This window comes from Helianthus annuus, chromosome 6, assembly GCF_002127325.2.
Source record: "Helianthus annuus cultivar XRQ/B chromosome 6, HanXRQr2.0-SUNRISE, whole genome shotgun sequence".
NCBI classification, from domain to species: Eukaryota; Viridiplantae; Streptophyta; class Magnoliopsida; order Asterales; family Asteraceae; genus Helianthus; species Helianthus annuus.
In genome coordinates this window covers 135846099-135858066 of record NC_035438.2, presented here as the reverse complement: position 1 = coordinate 135858066, position 11968 = coordinate 135846099, and the positions used below count along the sequence as shown (strand labels likewise).

The 11968-nt window shown below is 33.2% G+C and overlaps 1 long non-coding RNA gene across 1 annotated transcript; it reads right to left on the bottom strand.

Annotated features, from left to right (window-relative positions):
- Nucleotides 1-556: 556 nt before the first annotated feature.
- On the bottom strand, nt 557-8738 carry LOC110864175. The gene is made up of 3 exons (XR_002549698.2): nt 8541-8738; nt 1208-1268; nt 557-635 (listed from the first exon to the last, which is right to left on the bottom strand). It is a non-coding gene; the product is annotated as an uncharacterized LOC110864175 (long non-coding RNA).
- Nucleotides 8739-11968: the final 3230 nt, after the last annotated feature.

The following is an 11968-nucleotide window of genomic DNA, read 5'->3' as shown; positions in this document are numbered from 1 at the left end:
ATTATCAAAACTGAAACCATAAAAAAGAATACAGGTACAGGTACCGGTACCGGTACCGATGTTCGTTTGGTTTGTTATTGTATAATTAAGGACAGTAAATTCACATTCATGGTCGATTCAGAGAAAGGTAAAAAAAATCAGTAAGATTGACAGGTTATTTGTGTTTGATGAGTTCAGATTGACAGGTTATTTGTGTTTGATGAGTTCCTTAATCGACGGCCAGAAGCGTCCTTTCAGGCTCTCCTGTGAAGGCATTTGGACCATAATCCGCTCCTACTTTCTGTGGCGGACATTAAATTTGGTCCGAACCTTTCCAGTTCTTTAGTTCGTGGCTTGATCGGCCAATGCTGGAGAAGGTGGTGGTTAATGCTTTGTCATCGGCTGGCTGACTTCGAAGGACCGCCTGACATGGTGCTTATGTTGAAATTCAAGCGTCTGAGTCAGTTTATTATAGTTAAAGATCACATCATGCAAGCAATAAAAACCACTGCAATATAATTAAAACCATATTGCTTGAAATACAAGTTGATAGTTCATCTACACAATTAAGTTACAACCATGTTCTTAACAGAAATAAAAAGAGCATATCAGCTACATCTCTAAACTTGAGTAATAGTCTTCTCTAGTTCCCCTGACTGCATTATAAAAAAGAAAGTTGGTTATTAGAAAAAAAAAAACTATAGGAGAGTCATCCGTCTTGGTTCAAATACAAAGATTCCATGATTTTTCCAGATTATTTTGACTAAATGATGTGAACCAGCGTTTTCCCGGCCCAAACAACCATTTTGCATCCTCCTGTTACAGAATACATGCCCTACAAAACCTCCCACTTCAATAGCAATGTAATGTTTGCCTCTACTTCTTTAATCTATTTATACCATTAATCGAAGTTGGTATGTAAAGAATAATAATCAGTATTTAAAAGCACATGTGCATCAAGACGAGATCAAGAATCATGTACTAAACATATCTTGAACACAAGATGGATCATAAATTTAGGACATATTTTTTTTTTGTTTCATGGCTTAACTTGGACCCATAGATGAATATTGAATGCACAACATAATCATAAAAACCACTATACAAGGTTTGTTCTTTCATTTATTTATTTATTTATTTATTTTTGTATCAAAATCCAGAACGTATTTTTTGATATGCATTTTAACTTGCATAAGATTAAACAAAATGAATAAGATAATATATGTACCTTGCATGTATGCTTCAAAAGCCTTATGTTCTCACCTCTTCACTTTGAATGTAGCGTTTACCTTTGTCAAAAGTAATAAAATTTGGTTGATCAAGAAGAAGAAGTGTTTCCATGTAGGGATACACAGAAAATGAAAAACTCATTCCATTAATCCCAAGATTATTGAAGGACTTTGAGTAGGGTTCATAAACAGCAAGTGGTGCATTGCAGTCATTCAGATTTTGTAACATTTCAACTATGGGTTCCCCTGTCTTCCTGAATCCCCTTAGTAAACATTCGAATCCATCTGGTGAGTGAAAATCAATAGTGAATAACTTTGTAAACAAATTTGAAACACCATCCTCCATCATCCATACATAGTAAACTAGTTTATTCACGTCTCCACCGACTTCCAGCACAACAAGGGACTCGTTTCGTTTAGACATAGACAGATTAATATCAGACTGGTGGGCTAAACTATCGGGAAGGTTTACTTCTCTAAACTCTTCACTTGTCATGTCCAATGAAATAATCAAATTACAAGAACTTAACACACCATCCATAGTATTCCTTTCAATAACAAGCCAATACATAAACCCATCTACAGTTACTTTAAAATAGTTAAATTCAATTGACTTATTAAAAGGGAGATTGGTGCTATATGGAGTTCTCCAAGCCCCTGTGCGTAATGTAAAAATCTCAACTTGCCAAGGGATGCAACTTATACTTTCCATATCGCTAAACCTTTTAATATGAGTAACCTTGACAATCTTGGGCTCAATAGTCTTGCGACAAACCCCAAAACCTAGAACCGTTTATGTCACACCCCGATTTTCGGTTTGTGCGGAAGCGTATGGCGAGGTGTGACGAGAGCGGCAATCGTTACAATCAATCGAGTAAACAACATATTTGAAACATAAAAGATGTTCATCCATACATTTGATTCAAAACCATAATTTACATTACATATGTCTTGTTTGAAACTTGAAACAACAACTTTAACTACATTATTCAAAGTTCAAAACATAACACTAAAAACGGATGACATCACAAAAGCTTGCGTTCTTGATAACCACTTGAACATATTTTCCCAAAGCCGTCCACTAATCTCCTGTAATACATGTTAATTTTGAAAACGTCAACAAAAGTTGAGTGAATTCATGTTATTTTGTTTTTGCATCAAATGAGTCTCCAAAACATTTGAAGTAATAAAATTCGTTTTTGTATAGTATGATAAAAAAAATTGTATGATCATTAGTGTGTTGCAAGGACACTAATATGTATGCCGAATAGGAGGCAACCAAACCTTGACAATTTATCGTGTGTGTCAACAACACTAGTTTGGACACAAAGGCACTCTTGACGATCGTGGTTATCGTTGTCATTAAGAGTGGGGCTTGCCAAAACCCAAATAGATCTATCCGTTTGTTCCTCGGTACTTGTTTATTCATTAATGGCTCCTTTATTTTAACACCTATCCGCATGTGATCAAAATAGTTTCATTGTAATATCATACTATTTTTAACATGTATACATCCCCGAAAGTTTAAAACTATAAACATTCAAAGTAAAAGGGGAAAACATAAACTCACAGATTTGCGTTCCGTGCAAATCTCTATTCGATTCCTTGTTCGCGGTTCGTTTCTCGACCTACAAGTGTTCTAATCTAGTTAGACACTTAGGTTTGTTTTTGTGTATCATACAAATATTCTATCTTGTATTTTGATTTTTGTTTTTGTGTTTTCATATATATATAACTTCCTTGTATATATACATTTATTTTATTTTATTTGTGTTTGAATGGGCTTAATTTATGTTTTAGAATTTAAGTCCATTTTGGGTATTTGGTGCTTATGGGCCTAGCCTAAATAACTTTGTTTAAAAATATGGGTCAAACCCAAATTAATTTATAGGAGTGGGCCTTAGCCCAAAACATTTTGTAAAGGTAGGCCTAGCCCAATTTAGTTTATAGTTGTGGACTTAGCCCAAATAACTTGTGTAAAAATGGGCCTAGCCCAAATTGTTTTCTAAAATATATCTAGTCCATAATAATTTGTAAATATTGGGTTTTTAGCCCAAGTATTTTGTAAAGTGGGCTTTAGCCCAATTTTGACTAAAAATACATTTTAGTCCATTGTTTTGTAAAAGTGGGCCTAGCCCAAATTTTGTTTATCAGAAATGGGCATTAGCCCAATTTTAATTTATGGACCACTTTTTAAACTACATAATTTTTGGGCTAGTAAATAAAATAATAAAAAAAATAATAATAGTAATACTTGTATTTTTATAAAAATCTAATTTTTATAAAAATCTAATTTTTATAAAAATTGTTACTTATGCCATTGTTGAACATTTTAGTGCATAAACTTGTGTGACGGTTCGTATTTTATTCTAGTCATTTACTACTTGTCGGTTTTATTTATTCGTATCATTTATCCCATTTGTGTTGTCCGTCACGTTTTACCATTTGCTTTGTTTGTGCCATTTTTGTTTGTCCAAAAGTCCATATAGTCTAATAGTGTCCGAATTTGTCCATTTGTGTTTTCGTGTCCAAGGATGGACATTTTATTTCATTTTCAAGTTTATATATATATTTTGTAATTTTTATGGGTGTGTAACAATTTTGCATTTGTTCCTACTAGAACTAACATATGATGTACACATCAAAATATATAAACTTATGATACTTGATGAATATTTTTGTAAGTACACATTTTATCCAAAAATATATACTTGTCATTTTTATTTAGAAATCTTTATATAAAACATGGATTTATGACTTTGTCCAAAATTTGTTTAACCATGTTTAAAGACTCCAAGTAATTGTTTTAGTAACAAACTTCTTTGTTTAACAACTTTTAACACATCACAAAATTTATAAAAATTTTGCCATAGTTTTGTTTGAAATATGGATTTTTCCCCAAGTTTATACAAAACTTCTTTTCAAATTATTTCAATACAAAACATCATCAAGTATCAATATCTATCAAAATTTGTCAACAAAAGTAGCATGAACGTGATATTGTTCTTAACTTTCCTAAAAAGGAAACTTTATTCCTTATTTTTGCCAAAAATTTGTAAAACGGGATTTTATGAAAAACTCTTGTTTTAGATGTCTTACAAAGTCATTTGAAGCATAAACATGTATTCAAAATATTTACTACTAACATATTTCTTGCTTTTGATTCTTTCCAGAAATGGAAACTTTATTCAACAAATTTTTCAAAAATTTATTTTCTTGTTTTTAAATGGTTTTTCACATTTTACTAGCATGCATGTTCATCAAAAACTCATGTTCATCACTTTGTTGATGAATCTTGGTTGATCCTACATGCATGTATGTAGATCATCTTTTTGAGTAAGAATATCCAAGATTCAAGTTTATTAGCCTAGATTTCTCCAAGTTCATCTCATAATCATAGAAAAATCATGGTTAAAAATAATGATTTTTAGTTATTTCTTGTTATTTTTCTTATGTGATTATGATGAACTTGTAAAAGAAATCAAAAATAAAAGTGACACTAGTGTAGTGTTCTTACAATTTTGCTAGAAAAATGAGGATGAAGATGCGAAAATCTTGATGATCTAAGAGCTTCTAGTTTCACCAAAATGCTTCAAATAGCTTTCCTAATCTCACAAATATCTTGCTTCATCCATAAACCCCCATATTTGCATATGTTCTTGAGTTTGAATTTTTAAAAGATGAAAATGATGATGCTTTTTAGTTGGGGCCGATTTCAAGAGAGAAAAAGTGAGAAGTTGTGGAGTTTTTGAGTTTGTTGGAAATTAGAGTTGGATGGAGTGTTTAGTTTAATTTGGATGATTTCTTTTGATCTTCCCAACACTAGTCATTCATACAAGACTTCCAACACAACAACTAGAAAATAGGTGGGGTCCCACACACACCCCCATAACCGTATACAAGGGATGGGGTGGTGGTTTTGTATTAATTTTTTATTAAATAATGATTAATATATAAACCTTCATAACTTTGGTAATTTATATAAAAAATTCTATAGTGTTTCAAGCTTTGACACTTTAAAGTAATGTGACACTAGGTAAGACTAATCTACCAAAATTTTTAGTTTGCAATTCGGGTGAAAAAGTCGGTTGTACCGGGTTAAATACTAACACCGTGTTTCGTTTGGATAAATACATAACAAAAATTATTTTTGCACTTGATTTATTATTCAAATAATTAATCCAACTTTTTGGACTAAAAAATTTATTATTTTTGACACGGTTCCGGTACCGGCTTTGCTGACTGGCAGTTACTGAACTAGCCGTGTAGCTTAACGCAATAAGATTTGATTGCGGATTTTGTGTCGTTTTTAATACCCATTATATTACTTATGTCAAATAATATTTATTTTTGGGTTTTTCGGACAGTTACTGTTTCGTTCTACGGAATGCTGTATATTCCGCACGATTGCTGTATTTTTCTGCGGATTTGGACAATTTGGTTTAATTGGAATTTTGTAAATGATAAAGCACATATTATTTTTGGACAAAGCTTTTTATAGAATATTTGTGTAGACATAACTGCATGTCTTGTTTTCATTGTGTCAGACTGTACCGCGACTAGTACTAAAAAGTATCGTTTATTCGTGTTCCTATTGTTAGTCTAGGATATTGTTTCTAATCGCAACGGATTCGGTATCATACTTCACTATGATTTTAGTAATTCCTAGACTCTCAAGACTTTAATTAATTAAAATTAAGTCAAATACGCGAAAATAATAGTCGAAATAGTTGTTCAAGTTGTACGGAATTACCGGAATTTTGCCGTTTGTCACATTCTCCCCCTGTTAACGGAAATTTCGTCCCGAAATTTTTAATCTGCGTCCCTTCTTAGTTGAGACTTTCTTAAACAAATGAGGGTACTTCTTTTTGATTTCATCTTTTCGTTCCCATGTGAACTCGGGTCCTCGTTTCGAGTTCCATCGGACTTTGATTAGTTTGATTCGACTTCTCCTTGTTTTGTGAATCTTTGAATCTAGAACCTCAACAGGTTCTTCGATGAAATGGAGTTTGTTGTCTACACGGATTTTGTCCGGGGGAATAATAAGTGATTCATCCGAAAGACACTTTTTCAAATTCGACACATGAAAAGTGTCGTGAACGTTACTGAGTGTTTCAGGCAATTTTAACTTGTAGGCGACGTTTCCAATCTTTTCCAAAATCTCATAAGGTCCTATGTATCTCGGGCTAAGCTTCCCATGCTTACCGAATCTAGCTACGCCTTTCCACGGCGAGACTTTTAGCAACACCTTGTCTCCAACCTCAAAGGACAACGGTTTGCGGCGTCTGTCCGCGTAGCTTTTCTGTCTGTCTCGAGCCGCCTTGATACGGTCTCGAATTTTAAATATTTTATCAGTAGTTTCTTGAACTAACTCAGGACCTAACCGTTGTTTGTCGCCTAGTTCTGCCCAGCATACAGGTGATCGACACTTTCGGCCATATAATGCTTCAAATGGTGCGGCTTTAATACTCGTGTGATAACTGTTATTGTATGAGAACTCCACTAGAGGCAAGTGAGTATCCCAATTTCCACCTAAGTCCATCACACAAGCACGCAACATATCTTCTAGAGTTTGAATTGTGCGTTCACTTTGGCCGTCTGTTTGGGGATGAAAGGCCATGCTCAAATTTAATTGGGATCCAAAGGCCTTTTGAAAAGACTGCCAAATCCTTGAAATAAAACGACCGTCTCGGTCAGAGATTATCGACAAAGGTACACCATGTCTTGCTACAATTTCCCTGAGATAGATTTTAGCTAACTTTTCAGTACTATCTTTTTCCCGGATAGGCAAGAACGGAGCTGACTTGGTTAATCGGTCGACGATTACCCAAATCATGTCGTGACCACGAGAAGTCCTGGGTAATTTAGTTACGAAATCCATAGAAATATGTTCCCATTTCCAATTAGGGATTTCGGGTTGTTGTAGCAATCCAGAAGGTTTTTGGTACTCGGCCTTAACTTTAGCACATGTTAGACATTTTCCAACATATGTCGCAATATCACCTTTGATATTAGGCCACCAATAAAATTCCTTGAGATCGTGATACATCTTATCTGTTCCAGGATGTATCGAATACTTGGATTTATGAGCCTCGTCAAGTATTAGTCCTCGAAGACCACCAAAATGAGGAATCCAAATTCTATTCATGAAATATAAGGCTCCGTTCTCTTTCTACTCAAATTGTTCTTCCATACCTCTAAGCATTTCTGCTTTGATATTTACTGGTTTTAATGCTTCTTGCTGAGCATCAAGAATTCGAGAGGTAAGGTCGTTATGAATTGTAAGCCTTAAAGATCGCACACGCAAAGGTTTAACTCGTTCTTTTCGACTTAGAGCATCCGTGACAACGTTCGCTTTGCCCGGATGATATTTGATCTCACAATCGTAGTCATTCAACAATTCGACCCATCGTCTTTGGCGTTTGTCACAGTTTCATACATACCACATCCCACATTAGGCAAAACAACAGCAACAACCTTTCTAACTGAAAGCTTCCAAAGAAAAGCCATGTCCTTTCCAGAGTAGGGACCACAAAGGCCCTCTCGATAATTACAGTATAAACACAACAAGCCGTGAGAGCTGCGGATTATGCTAGCATAATTAAGCATGTTCACCGGTGGAGGAATGGTGGGGGAAACTTTTTGTTCCGGGAAAGTATGATCATCAACAATTGAAACATATTTTTGCTGAAATTTATGACTATACCTTACAAGGAGATGTTGTTCATGTGTGTGTCGACCGCTGTGCTCAACAATAAATTGAGAGCTATCGATCAGAGACTTCCATGCTTTGGAGACACTTCTGAATTGAACCAACGATTTCGCAGGAAGCTTTCTCATGATTTCCGCTTGGATTTCAAATGGTATGTTGTCTGACATTTTGATTTTGATCTTGAAGATCGTATGAATTTCTAGGGTTGACGAGAGATGAAATGAAAGATTTGGGGCAGCTATTTTTGGAGGAATATGATAATTCTAGATGTGATAAGATTTGTCATCATTTGTAGTAAATTTTAGAATTGTTTCAAGCGAAAAACTGTTTGAAAGCAACAAGTTTGGGCCTATAGTAAACCCATGTTACCTTATTGGGCCAAGCTTAGGAATATTAATGTATACTGATAATATTAGAGCTTCTAAACTTATTTGTAACGCAATTGCAATCTGTTAATTAATTTATGACAAGTTAGAACCTACTTGATTATCTAAATTTATGGTATTTAATATCAGAAATATATACGTTGATTCTCAAAATTGACAGACTGTAATAATTAAACAAAAATCCTCCGAACTTGATAAGCATGATAGAGCTATATTAAGAATTGTAATGCAAACCTTGCAGAACGACGTAGCCTTGTACTGCAGCCCCTTTCTGGATCTGGGTCCTTACTGAACCAAAGCCAAAGGAATACCAAAATTGATAACTGGTCTGGTTCCATATTCCGCCCCTTTATCGGTTTCGCCCCTCGGGTCAGTTTGGTCTTCTGCAGGTTCATCTATTCTGCTCAGCACTATCACCAGGGAAAGTTCTCTAGTGTAATCAAAGAAAGCAAGTGTTCTAATTAACATGAAAGACTTAAAAATATATGAGAACTTCTTTGGTGTCACTTTATTCTTTTCTCTCATAAATGTGGGATGGAATTACTGAAACTTTATACATGTTTCTTAGCCGCCAAAACATTTAAAAAGTATAGACAACATCAACATCCATTAAGGAGAGATCAAAACGCACCTTCTAATATACACAGCGGTCATTGATTTTGTTTTAGTCACCATCTTGACTCGAAAAGGAAAATGCCACCCTTTATTTTCAGATTTATTTAAGTTAATAATGTGAATATTGATTTTAAATTACTTTCATTTTGACCTGAACCCAAACCATCATTTATCAACCTAAATCAAAATCTAAAAGCACAACTGATATGAAGAATCATATACACCCGTGAACTAAGATTCAGCAGCAGTATATAATTCACCAAAAATGACAGAATTACTCTTATTTTACGTATATGTTAGTAAGTAAAACCTCTTAAAGGAAGGAAGAGTATAAATTGTCAAAGCATTCTCAGGTATCAGTCTATTATATATGGTTTGATGAAAATATTCCATTTAGTGAATTCATCTTCTCAAACAGGAAGAATGAGTAGGATCGTATCAATAGGAGGGAATAGTCAGATATAAATATATGAGGTTCATCCTCATGAATAAGAAACATCTCAGAAGTGTTGAGTTCGCGTATTCAAATACAATAATGATAGAAGACCAATACCTGATGACTTGAATCTGAAAATTGAAATTCAATCTCTATATACCAGATTACTAGGATCGTATCAACACCTATTGCAAGTTGATGTTGCAGATGGAGACGGATTGGAGAGAAAGGAAGGAAGCCGTTATCGCTTGGATTTCCAAAGCTAATTTTGCCTCATATTTTGATTTTCATTTCAAATGAATTTCTAGGGTTTAAAAGGGGAAGAATTCAATTCGAGGAGATATCACTTTTGGAGCGATTTATTAAGGCCTGATGGCCTAAGAGGACACCGTAGACCATTGGTCCTTCAAGACGTCGATGTAACTTGATCATTTTGATTAGAGTTAATTGTCAAAATCGTCCCTGAGGTTTGGGTTTGGGCACGTTTGCCATTTTCGTTTAAAATGACACTTTTGCACCAAATTGCCCCCAACGTTTGTAACTTTTTGTCATTTTCATCCAAATCACTAACATAGTTTATTTTTTCTGTTAAATTGATGATATTTGGATGAAACTGACAAATATAAAACCAAAGGGACGATTTTGGCAATTTACTCAATCCCTTTTTAATTTATTTTATTTAATTATTTTTGTTACTAATATAATAAAAAAGAATATACATGGAGTTTTTAGAAAAAAAAATTAATAGTTTTGTCACGTAATTTTTATAAATTTTCATCCAAATCACTAACTCTGTTTATTTTTTCTGTTAAGGTGAAGGATGTTTTAAATTTTATAAATTAAGACATAAATTAATTTACAGCTTCTTTATATAAATCAGTTTTATAAAGGGAAAATGTCATTGGTGTGCAACACATAACAATCGGTTACAAATTTTACTATTTATCAATTGCAGAGATAGAAAAAAATTGTAAAACGTTACATATTTTTTAAATGTGTTGAGCACCTACAAATATGTTGGTAGAAATAAAATATTTATTTAATGAAGATTATGAGGGTAACTAACTAATACTTATTCTGAGTGGTTTGAGTAAAGAAACTTTTGGTTCATAGCATTATAATTACAATTTGGTGGGTAATTTTAAGGTTTCGTAACGATACGTTGTTTGATGGGGGGGGGGGGGGCTGGCTTCTGTTTTTCCTTAGGAGCGAATTTAAAAAAAGTAGAAGATGAATTACAAACTTGGTACATATGATAAAATTTTTTATTTGACCTAGCATTTTAGTTTTATAAAATTTAAAGGTTTAAGTAGATTTTATTTTTATAAAACTTATCTATATAAAAAATTAGAAATTAATTTCTGTCTTAGAATATAAACATCCTTGGCCTTAATAGAAAATTAACTTAGTTAGTGGTTGGATGAAAATTTATAAAAATTAGAGTAAACTGTCATTTTGGTCTTTGTGGTTTGTTCAATTTTGCCACTTTAGTCCAAAACTCAAACTTTTTGCATCTGGGTCCCTGTGGTTTCAGTTTTATTGCCATTTTGGTCCAAAAATGAAATCAGATCATATTTGTCTTATAAAATCTTGTTATTTTGTCATTTTCCACAGGGGCAAAATGATCATTTTTCTTTTATATAAATAAATACCATATTTTATAAGACAAATACGACCTGATTTGCCTATGATGAAAATGACAAAATTGCAAGATTTTATAAGACAAGTATGACCTGATTTATTTTTGGACAAAAATGGCAATAAAACTGAAACCAAAGGGACCCAGATGCAAAAGGTTTGAGTTTTGGACTAATTTGGCAAAAGTAACCAAACCTCAGGGACCATAATGGCAGTTTACTCTAAAAATTATGTGACAAAGCTATTATTTTTTTCATATAAAAATTGCATGTATATTCTTTTTTATTATATATGTAACAAAATTAATTAAATAAAAGAAATTTAAAAGAGTTTGAGTAAATTGCCAAAATCGTCTATGTGGTTTTATATTTGCCAATTTCATCCAAATATCCTCAACTTAACAGAAAAATAAACTAAGTTAGTGGTTTGGATGAAAATGGCAAAAAGTTACAAACGTTGGGGGCAATTTGATATAAAAGTATCATTTTGGACCAAAATAGCAAACCTACCCAAACCTCAGGGACGATTTTGGCAATTAACTCTTTTGATTATATTCCATTTTCTTTCCCGTTGAATTACGATTTTGCCCCACTGTTAAATTTGTTTTAGTCTTTTTTTTTTTTTTTACCAAACTATGATAGTGCTTTGTTTTAATTGATTGGCTCGATATGATTTTTATTCGTGCCAACTGGTAGTCTTTTCCATCATTTTAGTTTTTTTTAGCAAAATTATGATAGTGTTTTGTTTTAATTGGTTGAATCGATTTAAATTTTTTTGATATTATGTTATAAGTAGTATGTACAAGTAACCGGAACACAGACGTACATGTTATAAGAGAGAAAAATTTGGCTTCTTGCTCCGCAACGCGGGCGGAACAAAAACTAGTATATGACAAATGTTATATTGGGTCAGTTTATATACGTATCTTCTATATCTACATTTTCGATGGAGCAAAAACTAGTATATGACAAAT